The sequence below is a fragment of the Lissotriton helveticus genome, chromosome 3_1 (genome assembly GCF_964261635.1).
Source record: "Lissotriton helveticus chromosome 3_1, aLisHel1.1, whole genome shotgun sequence".
Taxonomy (NCBI): domain Eukaryota; kingdom Metazoa; phylum Chordata; class Amphibia; order Caudata; family Salamandridae; genus Lissotriton; species Lissotriton helveticus.
Window position 1 is genome coordinate 496066063 of NC_136061.1, and position 23376 is coordinate 496089438.

The following is a 23376-nucleotide window of genomic DNA, read 5'->3' on the forward strand; positions in this document are numbered from 1 at the left end:
AGTTAGACCTCAGTCTCCTCACCACTGACTGGTCCCGTGGATCAGCTGTGAGGGCAGCCCTTAGTTCCCGATTTGCTTTGGAGCATGAGGTGTCGAACCACCTGGGGTTTTTGTGATTGCTAGCTAAGGCTGGTTTAGAAATCTCCTTTTTTATGGCCTTACAAAGACCTGTGAAGGCCTCAACAATGTCATGTTCAGAGCTATTGGTGGATAGACAGGCAGACACTAATAAGGGGTGCTTTTTAATAATACGAGTTAAAACCCCCTTATTATCTATCCCCCTCCAGACCACCCTAAGTTTGTCTGTGGATGCCACCAGATTTTTTGCCCCGATTTCTCTGTGGTTGCCCTGTTTTTTGATGGATTTAAGACTAATTAGAATCGGGTAGTGATCACTATGTGAGGCACAGGCAACCTCTGCCTTTAATAAGAGGTCTCCTAACAGAGAGGATATGAATACATAGTCTATTATAGTTGAACTCCCACGTCCTACATAGGTGGCCTCAGGTCCTTTATTCAAGGTCGTGTTTGCCTTCTCCATAACATTAACTAGGTCGCGTGTAGCTAAATAGTTACGCAATTCTTCTCATCTTTTACAGCTAGGGGTTCTTGGGTGGATGTGTGCATTGAAATCGCCTCCTAAACAAATACCATCAAATTTACCATATTTATGTCCATCAACAATTTCATCAATAAAATCAAATAGTCTTATAAAATTAGCGTTGGGATGAGTTGTGAAATCATTATTATAAAAATTAATTAAGCATAGCTTTATCCTGCTAGTATATATCAATGCCTGAAAATTCTTATCGTTAGTAGGCAGTGTTTCAGTTTTAACTCCTGCCGTAATCTTGACCCAAATGGATAGGCCCCCACTAGGACGGCCCATGGCCGGGATGGGTACAATTTGGTTATAACAACTATATCCTTCTTGAAGCAGGGGGCTGGTGCACCAGGTTTCCTGGAGAATTAGGATATCGAAGTTAGTAACCCAATCTATCCACTCCTTGATTTTCGTTTTTGTATTAAGACCAGCGATGTTCCAACTCAAAATGGTCAGATCATCGGATGGTATGAGGGTAATTGAGCCCTGGGGAGATGTTAAAAGGTTAGATGGTAACGCAGACACTCTAAGCCCGTTAGGCACCATTACATTGGGGCAGATTGGCAATTCTTCCACAGGATCAATTATATTCAGGTGATCGCTAGCTGCTGTATCAGAGAGGATAGGTGGTCGTGGTCAGTCCAAGGTGCCCAGCTCAGATAGTGCACTATATTTATTAGACAGTGGATATGGTGGTGGAGCTTAGCTAAATGATCTCTGGGGGGGCCTATAAAAGTAACCCAATGGTAGAGAGGTTATAACAGTTGTTGGGCCAGGGTAGATGTTGTTATTGCTAAGTATAAAGTTAGCTGTACCAGGGTGCCTAAAATTAATTACTATGCAATCGCCATTAATGTTCTTAAATAGTGGACCAACCCAGCTTACTCGGCGTGCTGACAAGATTTTGTTCGAGATATTATGACCTACCCCTTTATGTTTACACAGCCAGTCAATGCATTTGTTATTCAGCTGGACCCAGGACTCTCCTTGCCCCTCCATAAGTGGTGGTACGCCTGCTAAGATTAAGACATAAGGGCATGCGTCGGGGGGTAGGTGAAGGGCAGGTCCCTGTAGTTTTGTGGTCCTAATAGCAGCAGCTTGTCCCTTATCTGGGCCAGTGTTAGTTGGTGCTCCTGTTTTAGTCGTGGCTGAGGTAGGGCCGCCCTTAGATGTGCCGCTAGCCATACTGATGGAAGAGGGGGAACCAGCTGCTACTGCCGGAGTGTACTGTGCTTTCGTGGCAGATTGGATTTTCCCTGCAGTGTCGCTCCTAGGTGCAGCATTAGATGTTGGTATACTACTGCTATTGGTATTGGCCCCACCACCCAAAATGACCTTACTAGCAGACTCCAGATCTTTCAGTAGGCGATCTCCCCTCATTAGATCGAGACTAATCACCCCTTTCCTTTTTACATCTTCCTTTTTATAAGGTTTTCCAATCTATCCAGTCTTTTAAAAATAGTATTAAACTGTTTGATCATTTGAGTTTCCATTTGTTTAAAAATTGTATCAACAATAGTCTCAATAAGATTCCCATTATTCTTTGATTGGATAATACTTTCAATGAGCGACTCAGTCTGTGTGCAGGCACAAATATGTCCTTCTTTTAAGGAAGTTTGTGTAGATGCAACAGGAGCCCCATCGGCAGGTTGCGTAGACTCATTGATGTCAGTGCCACCCACTGGTAGTTGTTTGTTCCCTCTAGTCCACATACTCTGTGGGGTTGGTTGGCTCTTATTGCGTGGGGGTTGTTTCCTCTTGTTTACTGTTAATTTGGAGGCGCCTCTTTTTCTTTTCTCACCTCCAGACTTGTTGCTCGGGGTCAAGGGGGCAATGACAGTTTGTACAGCAGGGTCAGGCAAAGAATCAATAATAGTGGTAGTACTACTACCCCCAGGCAACAGTACCAACGAATTGGCAAGCGGGGTAGATTTCATAACTGTAACCACGGGTGAAAGCGGCAGAACATTATTGGAATTCACTTGTAATGGCTCTGGATGTGTGTTTGTGAGGCCCATTGACATTCTCCTCTCGGTATTGGCAATTTCATTTGTTACCAAGTTAAATGCATTTTCCAGCATGCTTTCAAAGGAAGGCGGGAGAACGAAAGATCCCTTGGGTGCCTGTGTCACAGTACTAGTGTTTCGTTTCCCCATTATAATTTTGAATGTTTCGGGCTCACCTTTTGGAGCAACTTAGAGGGGTGGCCCGCCCGACCACTGTTGACCTCTGAGGGCCTAAGAGGGCCCACCTTTGCCCGTGCTTTGCCCGGCGTCCCGTGAGGCGGGGATGTGGCTTGATTTAAAGCGCCTCCTGGCGCTGCGATGTCATGCGTGGCTTCCGGCCGCCTGGGATGCTGGACCTTGAAGTCCGCTGGGCCCGCTCACCACACAGCGGCTACACGGATGGAGTAGTGCAGCAGCGGGGAGCAGGCACCCAGGGCAACTCCGTCAGTCAGGGCCAGGTGACAAGATTTGGTAGGGCTTCAGGCAGGGCTTCTGGCCGTTTAGCGCAATGCTGGGTCTCCTGCTATCACACCGATTTCAACTCCCCCCTCAGCTGGGGATGTGGCTTGATTTCATGCGCCTCCTGGCACTGCGATGTCATGCGCGACTTCCGGCCACCTGGGATGCTGGACCTTGAAGTCCGCTAGGCCCGCTCACCACACAGCGGCTACACGGATGGAGTAGTGCAGCAGCGGGGAGCAGGCACCCAGGGCTACTCCGTCAGTCAGGGCCAGGTGACAAGATTTGGTAGGGCTTCAGGCAGGGCTTCTGGCCATTTAGCGCAATGCTGGGTCTCCTGCTATCACTCCGATTTCAACTCCCCCCTCAGCAGGGGATGTGGCTTGATTTAAAGTGCCTCCTGGCGCTGCGATGTCATGCACGGCTTCCGGCCGCCTGGGATGCTGGACCTTGAAGTCCGCTGGGCCCGCTCACCACACAGCGGCTACACGGATGGAGTAGTGCAGCAGCGGGGAGCAGGCACCCAGGGCAACTCCGTCATTCAGGGCCAGGTGACAAGATTTGGTAGGGCTTCAGGCAGAGCTTCTGGCCGTTTAGCGCAATGCTGGGTCTCCTGCTATCACTCCGATTTCAACTCCCCCAGAACAAGAAACACAGCGGTATCCGCATCCCTACTACATTGAACATTCAATTACTTGACTCTACTGTGAGCTTTGATGTGGTGCCGATTCCGATCTCGGTCGGAAGGGCACCAAATCGGGTTCGGCATTAGCGAATCGGATTCAGAGGCTGAATTTCCATCTGGTTCCTACGCGGGTCCGGACGTCGAAGTACAATGCGAAAAAAGCGCAAAATCCGACCGAGATCGGAATCGGCCCCAAAGAGGTAACAGTACCTTCCACCTCGAGCCAGTACATAGTCCTTCGTGAAAACTGGATGCCGTACAGGGAAATAGTCAACTGGACAGAAGGCAGGGATGAGGAAATAAGTCTCAGTGCACACACTGAGAAGATAAAGGTACCTTGCACCTCGCGACGCCTTTCTGATCCAGGGTATTGAGCACGGGTGGTAGCTTAAAAAATATAGGCTTCTGCAACCCGAAAAGCCTGCGCTGAACCTGTGAAGCGCCGACAACACAGCGTCAGGCGCGGCTGCCAGGAAACCGAGGGGCTCTACTCAGTGCAGAACTAGAACGCACACCCACGCTTCAGAGGGCGGAGGTAGCGCACCGCGCCAGACAGGAACTTGAGGAGAGGCAAGTACTCCCCAAGAGTACACTGCTCAGTAAGCCTCGGCCGTAAGCTTACCATGGCGTGCAATGGAGGTGAATTCCCACCGAGCCAGTGCGATGCTCGATTCGGACAGCCGGATCGAGTCGGAGCTTCCGGCTCGCAATAGCTCCTGGAGTTGAGGTTTGGGGGTCCGCATCGGACCCCCTGTTAACCACAGCCTTACGACTCGGACACAGGGGGAGACCCATGGGTCTTCCCAACACAGGCAGGAATGGTGCGGATTGCACCAACGTGTACCCATTGTAGGGGGCTTACTTGTCCGCAACATACCCATTCAGTCAATATATGCATCGTACTATCGGCTCCCATTGACTTCTATGGGAGTCTGACCGAACCGAGTCCGACAGCATACGGCCGCATCGTACACGCTCGGTTGGACTGCAGGAGTCCGGATCGGTCAGAAAACACCCCGGATCCGACTCTGTCGGCGTGCTTTCCAACTGAGATCGGAATCGGCCCCTTAGTGTTCCCATTGACATTTATTTCTTCCTCCTTGATTTCCTGGCCCTTCACCATTTTACTTGGAGAGGAATCCTATCTGAAATTCCAATTTTTGATGGCGTCCTTTTTCAGGCAATTACCTTCCCCTCACGCCTTGCCTTCATAATAGAAACCTTTATTTATTTATTTTTTCCACCATGATGGTGGCGGCAGGCATGAGCCAACCTCCCTCCTTTTTGAAGGACATAAGTGAGCCTGAAATATGTTGGAAGGTGTGGGAGAAGTTGTTCGAGTCTTATCTCATAGCCATTGAGGAGGAGCGCTTTAGCCCCAACAGCACATCCTTCTCCACAATTTAGGTGTACATGGATGGAAAATGTACGAGACATTGCCAGAACCAGAAGGGGAAGTAGGAGAAGGGGAGGGAGTGGATGTATTTTCAAGTACCATGAGCAAGTTAGAGACACATTTTGGCGATAAAGTGAACGTTGTTTTGGATAGTCATAAGTTTTTCAGTAGAGTTCGAAGCAAACAGGAATCAGTCTCAAACTACATTGCAGCATTGTGGGTTCTCACGCAGTTGTGCGAATTTGGCAATCTCACCGATTCTCCCATAAGGGATCAACTGGTGCGTTGCATCCAGGAACAACTCTTAACTAAGAACCCTGGCTTAAGAGAAGGGGTAAAGATTGCCAAATCAGTAGAGCAAGTGTATAAAAGAAATTAAACCCAACACAGAGGTTGTTGCTAGAATTCAGGAGGGAGAGGAGAAGAGTGAAGTGTACAAAGTAAAAAATAAAGAAAGCACAAGCAGCAAACTGTCCAACAGAGAAAGGAATTTTAAGTGTTACAGGTGCGGCAGCAGTAATCACTTTGCAAGTTACTTCCTGTGCCCAGCCAGAACGGTTACCTGTAAGAAATGTAATAGGAGGGGGCCTTTTGCCAGGGTATGCAGAGAAGGTGACCCCCACCCCAAAGACAGTGAGAGGGAGGTTGAAAGGGTCCTGAACAAGGAAGTAAAGTGTGTAATGCCCAGCGGGGAAAAATATGTGTTACAGCTTAAAGATTACTCAGGTTCTGTGAATGCCATTTATCCTAAATGCAATGAGTTACTTAACAACAAAACTATCACCATGTTTGTAGACTTGTGTTCCCCATTCACGCTTTTAAACAGGAATGATTTTGAGAACATTGAGGGCCAAACAAAGAGCTCCTTGCAGAAACCAGATATTTCTCCCAGAGGGAACAGCAGGGAACCAATACCCCTCATGGGAATGAAGGAGATGCACATCCATTTCAAAAGCAGGAAAGCCTTCAGGAAGGCATACATTGTAGAATCTGGGTCCAACCTGCTGGGATGGCAGCACGAAAAAGAACTGGCTATCATCCTGGACCCAAACAGTACAGAGCAAGTCCTACTTATGGAAGAGGTCCATGGGGGTGACACCATTTGTGAGGAATTTCCAAAATTGTTTCAGGAGAAACTGGACTCTTTACATGACTTCCAACATAGAATCAAACTAAAGTCCAGAGCCAAGCCTGTTGTTCACAAGTTACGCTCTGTACCACAACAAACGAGGGCACCATTGGGGAAAGAACTGTGTAAATTGTGTGACATGGGAATCATTCAACCCGTAGATTGTTCCGAATGGTTGGCCCCAGTTGTGATCGTGGCGAGGGCCAATGGCGAAGGTATTCGGCTGTGTGTGGAGCTACGCAGCCTCAATGAAAGCAGTTGGGTGGAGAAACACCCCCTGCCAAACATCAACGAGTTGCTCAGCACCATGGGCCAGGCCAAGTACTTCAGCGTAATCGACTTGTCAATGGCTTACCACCAGGTGGACCTCCACCCGGAATCCAGGCCAATTACCACCTTTATAAGTCCCCAAGGGGATTTCATGTTCAGGAGGATGCGGTTTGAATTAGCAGCGGTTTTCCAGAAGATAATGCAGCAAATCCTGAAGGGAGTGGACCGAACAATGTGTTTCCAGGACCATATCTTGGTGTATGGCTGTGATGTGGAGGAACACGGCTACTCCCTTAAACTGATCTTCCAGAAACCCATGGATGCTGGGTTGACAGTATGGGGGAACAAATGCAAAATAATGGTGTCGTCCGTGGATTATTTGGGACATTCCATCTCCAAAGAAGGATTTAGACCTAAAAATAGCCTGCTTAGCGCTGTAAAAGATGCCCCATATCCGAAGAGTAAAGACGAACTTAAATCCTTCCTAGGGCTCATGGAATATATGTCCAAATACATTTATAATTTTGCATCCAAATGTGAACCTATGCGTGATCTTCTAAAGAAAAATATGGACTTCAGATAGAAGGAAGACCATAAGTGTGTGGTGGATGCCCTCAAAGAAGAGATTGTGAACTCACCAGCTTCAGGGACATTCGACCCCAGGAGAAAGACCATTCCCACCTCAAACAAAGGTCAGGTAGCCACCCTAGTACAAAAGGACAGTAAGGAAGAAAAGAACATTGCCTTCGCATCCAGGTGCCTAATGAGTTCAGAGCGTAATTACTCTGTAATTGAAAAGGAGGCCCTGGCATGCTTCTGGGCGTTGAGGCATTTCAAATTCTTCTTGTGGGGGTTGAATCTCACCATCCGGATGGATCACAAGCTCCTCACCTTCATCTTCACTGTGAAAGGGCTATAAAACTGTACTCCACGCATAAGCAGATGGATATTGGGACTCAATCATTTCAATTTCAAAGTAGAGTACATACCTGAAAAAGACAATACAATTGCTGACTTCCTATCAAGAACGCTGTTGCAGACAGAAGAGCAAGAAGAAATGCTAGACAGTCCCATCATGATTGTGGATCACCCCGCCATCACTTAACAGGAATGGGGGAAGTGTATGGAGGAGGACAAGGAATTGTGCACGCTCAAGGTCATCGTGAGAGAAGGGTGGCCCAAAAAGAGAAATTACCTCGAAGAGTTCAGGGAAATCATAAACGAGTTAACCGTCATTGGGAACAAAGTGTACCGCCAAAACACAGTAGAACCTCCTACAGGCCTCAGGAAGAGAATAGTAGATTTGGCGCATGAGGGGCATCTGGGACGTAACATCAATAAAAGTAGAGTCTGGGCGAATTTCTGGTTCCTTAAAATGGACACCATGGCAGAGCAACTGGTCAAGGACTGTGTAACTTGTGCCAAGAGTGATGAATCTAAAGCCCCTCTATCTCCTGTCAAGATACCAACCAAACCATGGAGCAAACTAGCCATGGATATCATAGGGCCCAAGGACAACTTAGGCACTCAAAAGAGATTCATGATAGTCTTAATTGACTACACCTCACATTGGATCACCCAGAAGTTTGTGCATCGCATCAACAGGAACACAGTCCTAGAGTTCCACAGGATGTGTTTTTCATGGAGGGCATACCCTCAGCGTTGGTAACGGATAACGGTGTGCAATTCACCTTGCAGGAAATGAAGGATTTCTTAGACAACATGCACATAAAATACGAATCCACCGCAATTTATTGCCCAAAAACGGCCTAGTTGAGAGGGCAAATAGGCTAATCATAGAGCACATCCAATTGGCCATTATCAATGGGCACGACGTGGAAGCATCCCTAAGTAAGTGTCTATGGGCGTATCACACCTCACCTAACAAAGTGACAGGGGTTTCGCCTTTCGTCTCCCTCCGCAGGAGAGAGCCTTGTACCAAGCTCAACCCCACTTGGCTGGAAGGAGGCAGTGCAAGTAATCCTAATCCCGAAGAGATTATCAGGAAGATCGACCTGCACCAAGCCAAATATAACCAATAGTATGACCAGAAGAATGGAGTTATAATCCCAAACTGGGTAGTGGGCGATGTGGTGCAAGTCAAAAGAAGCACTAAAGACTGGCATAGCCAAAGTAAATTCTATCCTCCTTGCCGGGTTGTTAAGGCTCTCAACAACATTGTTCTCCTCGTTAATGGGCAAAGGGGGAGCTGTGCCAAAATTGTAAAATCACAAATGTGATGTGTTCTCTCTGCATTAAATGCTATGTATATATCTGAATTTTCATGTCATGCCCACCTAGACTTGTTGTATGACTAAATGTGTTTTCTACATTCAATGCCTTTTTCTGTTACCTTTGGTTTCTCCTCTTCTTCTGGTTGTATAGGAAGGGAAGTGTGTTATATCCTCTTAACTTAGATGGTACATTCCGTTTCCCCCTCTCCTTTTTCCCTCCTTGGTTTCCCCCACCTGGAGCTCATGTTAGAATATTGGTGTTACTGAGTATTGATGAGAGGGGATGGCCAATAAAGTGGTACTTGAAAGACTCTGGTTCCTGTCATCTTTTACTTCCAACAATTACATACCTGGTACACATGAACACCCCCAGGAACCCTCTCTGGGTCCTGCATGTCAATAGGTTGTCAATAGGTTGCAGCCCCACCAAGACAAGGCAAACAGGACTATGTTGATGGTCATACATGAGGTAGGAGAAAAGGAGAATGAGCCAGGGCCAGACCTCCTCTCCAACAGTGTGCAAGATGGATCAGTTGTATTCTCTCACTAGTTGACAGATCAACAACACAGAGACTGCAAGAAGGTGCTGGAGCAGTTTTCTAGTCTGTTCTCTATGACCCCAGGTATCACAAGCTGGTGTGTACATGACAATGACACTGGTGATAGCCTACCTATCAAGAACAAATTCTACAGGTTGTCTGACCAGGTAAGAGCCAGCTTCAAGGCTGAAGTAGCATATATGCTGGACTTGGGGGTAATTGAGCCCTCTCACAGTCCATGGGCCAGCCCAGTGGTGCTGGTATTCAAACTTAATCCCGAGGGGGGTAAGAAGAAGTCTAGGTTCTTTTTGAACTACAGAAGACTGAATGCGTCACCAAGACTGATGCTCACCCTATAGCTAGAGCTGATGAGTTCATTTATGGTTAGGGGCTGCTAAGTACCTGAGTACATTTGATTTGACCTCAGGATACTGGCAAATTGCCCTCAGTAAATGAGCGAGCCAAGGAGAGGTCAGCATTCTCCACACCAGTGGGACATTAGCAATTTAAAGTAATGCCCTTTGGCTTAAAGAATGCCCCTGCCACCTTACAAAGGTTGGTGACCAGGGTCCTGTCTGGGCTGGAGCAGTTTAGTGCAGCTTATCTGGACAACATAACTGTGTACAGTCCCACCTGGAAGGAACACTTAAGCCACCTGAATGAAGTGCTTCAGGCCCTACAGCAGGCAGGTCTGACTATTAGGGCCAGTAAGTGCCAAACAGGGCAGAGATCAGTTGTGTACCTGAGCTACCTTGCGAGTGGGGCTCATGTGCAACTTCTCCAGCCAAAATCCAAACTATTTTGGATTTGACAGCTCCTACAACCCAAACACAGGTCAGGGCCTTCCTTGTTCTGACTAGGTATTATAGAAGATTTGTTCAGAACTATGGGACCGTAGTGGCTCCCCTGACATAACTCACTTGTAAAAAGCAGCCAAAGAAAGTCATGTGGACCTCAGAGTGTCAGAAGCCCTTTGACGCTCTGAAAGTGGCTATGTGCTCAGTACTGGTGTTACTGGCCCCTGACCACTCAAAGGAATTTGTAGTTTAGACAGATGCTTCAGATCAAGGGATTGGGGCAGTGTTGCCTCCAGTAAGTGAGGAGGGCCAAGATCAGCCAGTTGGTCTGGTCCCTGAAGAAGCTGAGAACATATTTGTTTGGTACTTGCGTCTGTATTCAAACTGACCACAGGCCTCTCAGAGGGCTAATGAAGATGAGGGAGAGAATCCAAAGTTATTGAGGTTGCCCATTTCCCTTCAGGGTATGGACTTCACAGTGGAACACAGGCCAGTGCGGATGGACCAGGGTGTAGGTTAGTTACCCATCACCTTTCGTTTGGGGGTATGGAGGGCATGTGAAAAAGTCATCCTTCTTGCCCTGATCAGCCCCATTGTTTTACTGATGCTGATGGTAACTGACTCTGACTGCACCCCGGGGTCTGCTGGCCAGGCCCAGGGCCAGTGCTCTGATTAAAAATATATATGGTAATTAGGTACAATTACAATTTATGTATGTCTCTAGTATATGGTAGGTATGTAGATTTAGAGACGCAGTATCTTTAAGACACTAAGGGCCTGGTTCCAATGCGGATAGGAAAGCATTCCCACCTAGGGCCTGATTCTGATGCGGTTAGGAAGGCCTCCTAATGGCATTTGCTCCTTCCAAATCGTATCGGGAACGTGTCTTGCCGACCCAGAGCCCAATTATGATGCGGTTAGGAACATATGCTCCCATTGAAGTCAATAGGAGTCCAACCAAATCGTATCGGGAAACATCCGGATGCATCGTACTCCGTAGGTTGGACTCTCCCGATCCGAGTGGGTCGGAAACCATTTCCAAACCGATTCGGTCGGGAAGCTTTCCAACCCGAAACAGAATCAGGCCCTAAGGGTCTGATTCTGATGCGGTTTGGAAAGCTTCCCGACCTAATCGGTTTTGAAATGGTTATCGACCCACTCGGATCGGGAGAGTCCAACCGTGATCCTTTTACCCCTTGTTTTTAATTCACACATCTTTTGATTTTTGCACTGCACTCGATCCCATCTTTATCATTTGTTCATGGGTACCTTAGCGATTGATGGTGCGACCCAATTGAGTAAGGGCGATGGATGGGTCTCATTGATCAAGAGACATACCACCCCATTTTTGGATGACCAAATGAGAACACTTGATCTACATACCTATTTGATGGGAATCCAACACATCTCTGTACGGGTCTTACCAACAATCTCAGTAGGTCCTTCGACAGGTTTGCCTTGGCACACATTCTGATATAGAGACTTATGTAGCTCTATTAGCGCCTAACTCACTTATGTAGGAGTTTTGCAGCAGCTCGGAGTACTTGAAGCTCCGTTATAGACCCCCGGTTCTTTTGTTGTTAGGATTACAGTTAGGGGGATACGAACTGGGCAGGTCTTTAAATTTCCCTCAGACCCTTCTTCAATTGTTTGTGTTTTACTGTTTAGAGCAGCTGCCAGCTGCGGGTCTTTCTCTTAGACTACACTTTATGGAGGTAGTTCTTTCGCTAGGGACACTGTGTGCTCTAGTCTGCACCACTGAATCTTCTGGGGAGGGATTAGGTTCAGTTTCCTTTGAGTCTAGGGTCACCCACCTTCACTTTGGTCCTTTAGGGCTCTCTACAGATGTACCCTTGGCACACTGTTTGCCTATATGTGAGTTTGAACTAACAAGCAACATCATTATTCTGATATGGCAGGCACAGCACGATATTGTACTGTTTTGACAGCCCTCTACCACTTCAGTTTTTGAAGTGAGGGGCGGATGATTCAGCCCCCCTCTTCCTCCTCCCCCCTTCCCACCATTGGCTACCTTTCTTTGGGTTCATTTGGGGATCATTATCAGAGACCACTTTGATGGATCTTTATAAATAGACATCAGCTCGGTCGACTATTTCGCGCTTGCAAACACTTGCGCTATGGTTAAATAAAGCACTTTTATTTTTGAACTAGTTCAAACTACAAAGATGGCCGTAATGATGTCATCTTGTAGTTCTTGGGTGAACTACAACACAGTGGATTATGACATCACTCTGTAGTTCAATCGAATCCCGCGAGAGTACGTGATACTCCGCCCCTATCTCCTTTATATGCTTCCTGTGGGCAGCCATTTTTTGCCTTCCACCAAGCTCGGGTCCTGCGATGAGACAACGCCGGACAGGTTAGTGGCTCATTAGGATTTATTCTTGGCCTTTTTTCTTTTGGGGTGGCATAGACTGGTTCACCTATGTTTCTGGGATATAAGACCAGGCTTGGTCTGTCAAACTTTTGCTAGCCTAGATCTAAACCTGCCACAGTTTAGCTCCATCCTACTTAGGACACTCATACTTAGAGGAAAGCTTTTTACATTAAGTGATGGATCTTGGGAACCTGGGACTTTTATGGGCTCTGTGACTTATCCACCCTTAGGATTTTTTGTGGCTCTGTGAAGCTTGACTGTTATAGGGGCTATATTATGTATTGGAGGGAGAGATAGAGTAGTACTGTCCACCCTTCCCCTTCCTTGCCTTCACGGAGCGGGGCCTCCCTTTTTCCTGAGCTGGGTTCCAGGAGAGGTGAGGTACACTCCCTGTACTATTCAGGTGAGTAACATTAGTAACATTAATTGGCTTAATTAGTAGAAGCCAGTGCCAGGTCTTTCCTGTTTTGATAGGACTTACTACAATTTATTTCTTGTTTCTTGTTAACAGATGTAAGAGACACCGTTTGGTACAGAGGAACACGATTTTGGACTATTTATGTATATCCTTTACAGATTGTCGTTACGTTCACTTTATGTATGCAGTAGCTAATGCTTAGAACTCTGGCCCTGAAGAAAGCCATGGGATCTTGTCCCTACCGGCTGAAACATGTTGGCCTTGTAAATGCAGTCATATGTTTAGACTGCTTCCTCTGCATTGTTCTTGTTTGTTTGAGGGAAAGGACAAATTACATTAGACTTTTTCGCCTATTGATCCTTTTACCCCTTGTTTTTAATACACACATCTTTTGATTTTTGCACTGCACTCGATCCCATCTTTATCATTTGTTCATGGGTACCTTCGCGATTGATGGTGAGACCCAATTGAGTAAGGGCAATGGATGGGTCTCATTGATCAAGAGACATACCACCCCATTTTTGGATGACCAAATGAGAACACTTGATCTACATACCTATTTGATGGGAATCCAACACATCTCTGTACGGGTCTTACCAACAATCTCAGTAGGTCCTTCGACAGGTTTGCCCTGGCACACATTCTGATATAGAGACTTATGTAGCTCTATTAGCGCCTAACTCACTTATGTAGGAGTTTTGCAGCAGCTCGGAGTACTTGAAGCTCCATTATAGACCCCCGGTTCTTTTGTTGTTAGGATTACAGTTAGGGGGATATGAACTGGGCAGGTCTTTAAATTTCCCTCAGACCCTTCTTCAATTGTTTGTGTTTTACATTAGCCAATCATCTACTCAAGAGGCCCACATATCTCCACAGACGCCGCAAAACGAAGGTGGGAATGAGGCCTTGGCAGATAAGTTGGAGTCTTCATCTGAATCAGAATTAGAATCAGACAGAAAAGGAAATAGCTCCTTCTTCACTGAGAGCTGGCGAAAACCATGCAAAGAAAAAAGTCAAGCGAGATACTTCAGTACAAGAAATGCTTATAACTATTTTTCAAGAATTAAGAGGTCTTAAGGTATCACAAGCATTTGAAATTTCACAGCTTCATGATAGACTAACAAAGTTGGAGGAAAATCTAGGCAATCTACCCAAAAGGTTTACAGGAGTGGAGGCTCGTGTCTCAGCCCTGGAAGATAACATTACCACCATGCAAAAGGATCTCCAGTTGTTGAATATAAATAAGTGCCAGATGCAAGCGAAGCTTTAAGACCTGGTGAACTATAATAGGCGGTCCAATCTACGCATTGTGGAAATATCGCAGGGCCTGGAGATTGTGGAAATGGTAAAATGGACTGAGTCTCCGTTAAAGAAGGCAATACCAGAATTACAAGGAGATCTCACAATCACCAGAGCCCGCAGGATACCTGCACATAAACCTTTGAATGCCAAGTGCCCACGCACATTTTTTAATACATTTCTCAGACTACAGAATCAAGGAACAAATCTTAAATGCAGTCATATCAAGGAAATAATTTACTAACGATGAAATCAAGAACTTTAAAATCTTTTCTGATATGTCAGCAGCTTCAGCCCACAGACGGAAGAATTTTATTAAAATGATTGACTCTTTCATGGCTAAAGGAGTGCAGGCAATGATTGTATATCAATCTAAATTAAAAGTTCTAGCCAAAGGAAAATTCTGCATTTTCAGGGACATATCAAAGCTCAAAACTGTCTGGAAGGTCTCAATGATGCATAAAGAAAAGGAGATTCTGTAGTCATAAGTCGGCTTTGTATAATAATGAGATTTGTTTGAGCAGTGTCATGGGAAATATTTAAAGTTTTCAGGGGCGGCCATGAGGTGAATCAGGAGTCGCAACAGGATGCAACAAGATTGCATCCAGTAAAAAGAGGGAGAAGGAGGGAAGGATAGTGGGGCTAGCTGGGTTTTCCCGTTCTTCTGGAGAGGGTGGGGTGGGGGAATGGCGGTGGGGCTAAAGCAGTTAGAAAAAGAGAGTTCATAGATTAAATTTTTTGTTTCAGAATAAGTTAAAGAAGAGGAGAATGCACAGGGAGTAGTTTAATAATCTAACATGTCTAGGCGGAAGTCGCAGTATTGCACATCACAAACTATCTATGCAATATGTCAGCTGCTATTGAAATATGTTGCTTAACATGATGTTGCTGCATTGTTATGTTATGTTATAACTACTTATATAGTGCTCAGCTGCCCCAGCAAAGGGGCGTCCCGGCGCTTACAGGGAAAGAGATGGGTTTTAACTGCCTTCCTGAAGGTCAACAGGTCATCCAGTTCTCATATGTGGGCCGGTAGTGAGTTCCACAGTTTTGCTGCCAAATGACGGATGGAGCTACCTCCCGCTCTGCAGCGTTTTATCCAAGGCACCGCAACCAAATGCTGCCCCTTAGAGCGTAATGCACGAGAGGGGACGTACGGGATCAGCAGGTTAACGAGCATTTTAGGCGTGGCCAGTTTCAGAATTTTAAAAGACAGGCAAAGCGTCTTAAATTAAATCCTCTGTGCCATAGGGAGCCAGTGAAGCCTCCGGATGGTATCGGCGGCAGAGCAGAAACGCTGAAGGCCCTCTAAGGCTCTGGCAGCTGCGTTCTGGATACGCTGCATTCAGGTGATATCGGCTTGATTTGCCCCCAGAAGCAGGGAGCTAGCGTAATCCAGACGGGAGAGGATAGTAGATTGGATTATCAGCTGTCTGGTAGATGCATCAAAGAATTTTAGGATAGGTTTAATACCTCGTAAAATGCCGAAACATGTGGCAGCAACTCTTTTAGTGTGGCAGCGGAAACTAAGAGAGGTGTCCATCCACACCCCCAAGTTCTTAACTTTATTCCTAGGTTCGGGGGCCTTACCTAAGGCGTTAGGCCACCAGTGGTCACCCCATAAGTCAGTATTCTTATCGACTATCAAGACTTCGGTTTTGTTTGCATTTAATTGCAAGCAATTATATGTCATCCACTCTGCCACGGCCGTAAGTCCACTTTTAAACTTGGAGACATTCAGGCTTGAGCCATCGTAAGAGCAACCACCAGCTACGTGTCGTCCGCATATGAGACCATAGTAAGGTCCCACTGTCTGGCAACAGCAGCTAGGGGCTGAACATAAAGATTGAACAATGTGGGGCTCAGTGCCGAGCCGTGAGGAACACCCTGCTCAATCGGATGCGCTTGGGATAGAAATGGGGGAGTAGAGACACGAAAACATCTTCCTGTCAAGAAAGATCTGAACCATTCAAGGGCCAGATCTGAAATCCTACCTCCTCCAGGCGGCGGAGCAGAACCTCATGCGAGACCGTGTCAAAGGCGGCACTGAGATCGAGTAGGATTAGTGCCGCCGTTTGACCAGAGTCAAGAATGATCCGCAGGTGTTCCGCCATAGCAAGGAGAGCAGTCTCTGTGCTATGCCCGGCGCGGAATCCATGTTGAGTTGCATCTAGAATGTTGTTGGAGAGCAAGAAGTTGGTAAGTATGCTGTTAGCAGGGGCTTCGGCAGCCTTCGCCACCCAGGGGAGGAGAGAAATAGGTCTGTAATTCTCGGGCTTCGTCGAGTCCAAGGTGGGTTTTTTAAGGATGGGGAAACCCAGGCCTGTGGCAGATGAGAAGGAGGTGTTAATTAACTGGCACAAAGGCGTCAGACAGAGCGAGGAGGATTCTCTGATCTGAGCCGACTTAAGTGGGTCGGTGGGGGAGCCTGATTTGATTTTCACGAGCAGTTTACTAAGTTCTTCGGAAGAGATCTCTGGAATGACTTTAAGGCTCGAGACTGGCCTAGGTCTGGGGGAAGTATATGTGCAGGAAGTGTTCATAGGAGGGAAAGACCGATAGATTGCCCGTACTTTCTCCAAGAAGAAGGAAGCTAGTTCTTCACAATGGAATTCAGAAGTGGTTGTCGGCACCGGGGCTTTCTTGGTACTGAGGTCTTTATGGACTTTAAATATGAATTTGGCAGGGTTAGGACTAAGTCTAATCTCGTTGGCATAATAGGCTGCCCGCGTCTTGCAGATGGCTCTATGATATGCCTTTAATTCGGCCAAGTAAAATACTTTTTTTCCCGGGTCATAATCTTTCCTCCATTCCCTTTCATTTCTTTTACAAGCTTTCCTCAATAGTGACAGGGTATCGTTGTACCAGGGGCTAGATTCCTGGGAGAGGCCTATGGACCAGGTTGCCGGGATGATGGAATCGAGTGCCCTAGTGATCCAGGCACAGAACATTTCGTAGCCTGCCTCGACATTATAAAAAGGGCCCGGTGGGTCCTCTCTAAGGAGATGGTGAAAGTTCTCAAGTCTGAGCTTTCGCCAAAGACGTTTATAAACATCCCATTGGGTGTTCTTATGTAGTTGTTCTGATATAGGAAGGGTCAATTCGACCAACAGATGATCAGACCAGGCCACCGGGGTAGGGGTCATCACCGTAGCAGTCTCTATGTTCGTAAATATGGGATCTAACAGATGACCCCCTATGTGAGTGGGGCTTGCGACCATTTGATGGAGTTGAAATGCAGCTAGATCAGCAAGCAGACTGCTGATAGTCTGGTCCTGAGCAAGGTCAAAATGGAGATTTAGATGGCAAAAAATGCTAAAGTTGGCAGTTCCCATAGCAAGTGAGCCAACTGTTTCTAAAAGAGCATTTTTAAAACCGATAGCCTACCCTGGAGGTCTATAGATCAGTAGCCCAGAAAGAGTAAGATGGGAACTCAAGGAGATGCAAAAACAAGCGCTTTTGCAGCCCTCTATAACCATCTTGTTGAAGAGACAGGAATAGCAGGATTTGGTGATTACAGCAATGCCACCTCCCCTGGTTTCTCGATTAATCATATAGATAGAGTAGTCAGGGGGGAGAGCCAAATTAGGCTCATCATTAAGCCATGTCTCAGTCAAAAAGAATATGTCTGGGCTTTCATCTATAATGAGGTTGTAAATTTCAGCATGGTGCTTGACTAGAGAGCTCACATTCAGCTTCAGTATTTGAAGCCGAAGTTGGGGGGTTTGGAGAGGTGTGGCAAGGGGGATAGGCAAGGGCAAGGGGTTGGGAAGTGAAAACATGCCACACGAGCAGCTAATGGGGCCACTCAAAGGATGTAGTGGGGGGCTCTTACACCGGTGGGCTGAAGGGAGCAAGCTTAGCAGAGCCTCTCTCGAGTAAGTGCGTCTTCCTGGTGTATCTCGGCCAGCACTTCTGGCAAGAGGCGACGTACTGGCGCAGATGGGCTTGCCTTTGGCGCGCCTGCTGCGCGCGTCCACTGCGCTCGCGCGCCATATGTTTGTTTATGTTTGTGGGATTTATAAAGCACGTGACCACTCTTGGGCATCTCAGCGCTACAAGATAAGGAGAAAGATAGCCAGCACTTAGTCCAGCTGGAAAAGCCAGGTCTTGAGCCTTTTTTGAAAGAGAGTTCATTTTCAATGAGACGAATCTCTGGGTCTAAGCTGTTCCACATCCTCGGAACCAGATGAGCGAAGGATCTTCCACCCCATTTAGCCTTTTTAACTGGGACTATTTTCATCAGAAATTTTGAGCTAGATCTGAGGTGCCGATCCGGTAGGTAGTGCGTAATTAATTTTTGGATAAGAACAGGGCCTCTCCCCTGCATGGCCCTATGGGCCATACTCAGAGACTTGAATTTAATTCTGGCCTGTATTGGAAGCCAATCAATTTCCGTAGTCCTAACCTGGCTGATTGACGTCTGGGAATGCTCAGCAACATTCGAGCGGCGGCATTCTGATCCACTTGTAGTCTTTTTACCACATATTTGGGTGATCCCAGAAAGAGGGAGTTGCCATAGTCCAGTCGCGATGTAACTGAGGCCTGAACTATGGTTATCCTTGCATCCTCTGGGAGCAAAGACATGATTTTCCTGATCATACGTATGATTCCAAAGCAAGTCCCGGCCAGTTTATTGGCCTGGGTCTCCATTGTCAAGTTCTGGTCCAACCATACGCCTAGATCTTTAATGGCAGCCTTGGGGGAAGACAAAGGCCCCCAGCTTGGTGGCCAGAAGATTTCCAATTTTGGATTAGCATTATTGCCCAGAATCATTAGTTCTGTTTTATCTCCATTTAACTTGAGCTTGCAATTTGCCATCCATGATCCGATTTTTTCGAGGCAGGGGACAAGTTGACGGTGATCTGAGTTCAGCGAGTCCGAGATTGAAAACACCAGTTGCTTGTCATCGGTATATGACACGATGGAGATGCCGAATTCCTGTACTAAGTGAGCCAGAGGGCTGAGGTAGACGTTAAATAACGTCGGGCTCAGGGAGGAGCCCTGTGGTACTCTCCAGGGGGCTTCAAGGGGGTCTGACTGGAAACCTGCCTCCACACATTGGAAATGCCTATCGCTCCAAAATGATGCTACCCATTTCTTTGCCATTCCTACTATTCCTACACTTTCCAGCCTCTGAATCAGCACTGTGTGGTCTACCGTATCAAAAGCGGCACTTAAATCCAAGAGTACCACAGCTGCTGTTTTACCCTGGTCCAATATACACTTCAGTTTTTCGGTGACCACTAACAGCGCAGATTCAGTGCTGTGTTTGGGTCTGAACCCCATCTGGGACTGGTGGATGACACTGTCATACCTGCCTGAAATAGGTGTCAAGGGACATAGAGCAGCTAGACCGCTGACCAAAATGGCGGGTCAGTGCGCGCTACCGGAAGTGAGTATTTTCCGGTCCTCGCTCTTGTTTCAGCCCTCCACTTGTTTCAGCCCTCCACTTGTTTCAGCCCTCCACAACAATCAGCCACAAGGCTTCGGTCACCAGAGCAGGCAGTGCAATCAGGTAGGTGTTCAAGGCCAAGCGTTTTAAAACAAGACGATTTTTTAAAAAACAAGTAAGCCCTCCACCCACTGATATCATGAAAGATGCAGGAGCACAATAGTTACCGTGTTCCCCCCGTAGCAGCAATCATATAACTGCTGTCAAACCATATATTGCACATTGTACATTGCATTTTAACTTAGTTAATATAAGTGTAAGGGAGGGTGGAAATTCCTCTATGTTCTCCTAATTATTGACTATCATATGCGGTCTAATGTATACTTTGCACAATTGGCATAATCTGTACTGTAGTATATTGGTCTTTACAAACACATTTTGCACATGTAGCACAAGTTGCACCTTTGTTGGTATGTGCTGTATACTTTGCACAACTGGCATAATCTGCTCTGTAGCATATTGGTCTAATATTTGCGTTATTTGCATAATCGGAATGGCTTGTATTTTATTGGGTAACACAGTCCACTTCTTTCCTATTAGGAAGAAAAAACTCACTAATCAGAGCTGCTGTTCATATGGGCATTTTGCACGCTAAGCACAAGCTGCACTTTATAAACGCATTTGGCACATGTAGCACAAGTTGCACCTTCGTGGGTATGTGCTGTGGTTTGTGGACTAAGCAAGTCCTATTTTCCTGCTTTTAAACGACATATGATGCATAGGAATAAATTGACAATTCTGTCTTTGAATGCTAATGGTTTAAATAATAGACTTAAAACCTGTGCAATAGAAACCTGGCTGAAAGGCCACCGCCCTGATGTGATCTTCATACAAGAGACACATTTCCAAGCTTTAACTGATGCTAGTAAAAATTTTAAAAGTTGGGCGGGTTTTTATTGTTCATCTGTATCTGGGACAGCTCAGAGGGGTGTGGGCATCTTTTTAGGTAAACACGTCCAATTTCATGTAGAAGCATCACAGTCAGACCTGGGTGGTAGATGGACATATTTGCACGGGAAAATAAACCAGGCAAATTAATACTTGCTATAATTTATGCACCGGTGATAGATGATCCGCTCCCTATTTTACAACAAAAGCAAGCACTATCAGGTATACCTGGACAGATTATATGGGGAGGCGATTTACATTTTTTACAAGACCCCGCTGTTGATTCAACAAGAATAGAGCGAAGACAAAATAAATCACAAGTTGCCAACGCTTTGTCTAGCTGTAAGACAGATTTAGACATCCTAGATAATTGGCGTTTTAACAACCCGGTCATACGTGGGTACTCTTGTTATTCAACAAAATATGACTCAGCATCAAGGCTAGACTTTTTTCTAACTTCACATAACCTTGTAGTTAGTAAATATGAACATATTCTAAATGCCTTCTCAGATCATACCCTGATTCAAATAGAAATCCTTCTCGGGAAGAAAGATGAAGAAGCATCAAGAAGGTGCTTTTTTTAACAAACTTAATTTAGCAGAAAAACAATAGTGTGCAGAAATAGAGAAGGAGATTAGTTTCTTTTTTAATATAAATAAGGATTCTGCCCCTATTAACGTAATATGGGCCGCTTTTAAGGCTACATTAAGAGGCATAGTCACCTCAAAAGATATACCAAAACAGATATCCAAAAAGGTGGAGAGAATGGCGAACTCTCAGGTGCAACTTTTAATCAACTCTGTTAATATAGGGACATGTCAACTAAATAGAGGAACCAGACAAGGCTGTCCCCTCTCCCCGATTTTATTTGCACTATTTATAGAGCCATTAGCAATTGCAATCAGGGAAAAAAGCTCATACGGTCCCTGTTCAAGGGATGACAAATATAAAGCTTTACGACGACGACATTGCTCTTTTTCTGGATTCACAAACGGACAGCCATGCGGAAGTTATGAGGATTTTCTCAGACTTCCAAGAGATAGGAGGCTATAAAATCAATAAGACCAAAACAGAAATTATATTATGCAATTGTGGTGCTAATTCTTTATTACCAGAATTTAGACAGGTATACAATATTCGCCCAAAGAGATACTTAGGGATTTATGTGATGGAGAGAGTAGAAGACCTTTTTTCCTTAAATTATATTCCATTGCTGATAAAGGTGAAATCTCAACTAGTACGATGGAACCAGCTCCCGCTCTCAATAATAAGCTGCGTTGCGTTAATTTGAATGTATATCCTTTCACTATTTAATTTTCTTTTTAGCGCAGCTCCATGTGTAATACAGACCTCTTTTTTTAAAGAGATAGACAGAATGTTTTCCTCTTTTCTATGGGCAAATAAGGTACCAAGATTGGCACTCAGCACTTTAAACTATCCTGTTTCAGAAGGAGGATTATCCCTTCTGAATATTAGAAATTACTATTATGCGACATTTGCACATCACAGTTTTAGATTTTTCTTTTTAGATCCTCAAGAGGCAGATAATGTTTTTATGAAAAAAGATCTTAAGAGAAGATAATATCACTGATCCTACAAGAGTTACTAAGTACCCTAAGAAAGTAAGTTATAAGATCCTTCAATGGGCACTTAAACAAAAAACCCAACTTCTAGCATACTACTGCATTTTAAGAATTATTTATTCAACTAGGCTTTCGAATATATATACGGGGGAAAGATGTATTTTAGAGAACAATATCCTGAGGCTGTGGGAAGAAAATGGGTATGTTCAGATCCAGGACTTTATCAGGGGGAACTGTTGGAAAACTTGGGCGGAGATTGAAAGGGGGCTTCAACATTCTAATACAATTTTGAAGTGGTCATTTACTAGATTAAAACCTATATTTGAAAAATTAGATAAGGAAAACTTGCCCTACAAAACTAGTATCAGTGAAGCTCTCAACTGCCCCATACAACTGAAGATTAGTAACTGGATTAAGATTTTCGATGAGAACAAATCTCTCTCACTATATGAAAAAGCTAGGGATGGATGGAAAAAAGGGAAGATATACAGATTTTTAAATCAACCTGGAATAGAATTAATAAGTTTAATGCAGTCATATTCAGAGGTGAGAATTTTAAACGCATACAATATTAATCGAAAGGGTTGATTTATAGACCACCCTCCTTTCTTCATAAGATTTACCCGCAAATAGAAGATAAAGGTTTCCGCTGTGCAGAGAAGGGCGGAGGCACTTGGACGCATATTATCTGGGAGTGTCCAAAAATTCGGAGTCTGTGGGAGGAAATCGAGAAATACCTCAGATTCACAATGGATCCCCTTATTTCAATTGATGAATCTATTGCAGTTTTGGGTTGCTCACCTGCTATTTCTGCGCACGAAGAATGTCTATTTATTGCAGCATTAATAGCAAGATCCTTAATCCTACAACGCTGGAGAACAGAGAAGGTACCTACCTTTAATGTTTGGAGAGCAAAGTTGCGTAAAATACAAGAATTGGAAAAAAATATGCAATAAGATCAGGAGCAATAAGACAGTATGCGAAATATTGCAGTGTGTTTGAGATATAGGATAGGATGTGGTATTTGGTATAGAAGAATACAATATATATGTGCGTACTTATCCTGATTTAGTATTTTGCACTTTAACTTAACATGATCTTTTTCTGTATTATAGGAATGCTATGATTGTACTCTTGAATACTTTGAAACGAATATTCATATATTTTGAAACATGCATTTGTATTTGATAATATTTAGCACCTTGCACTTTACACT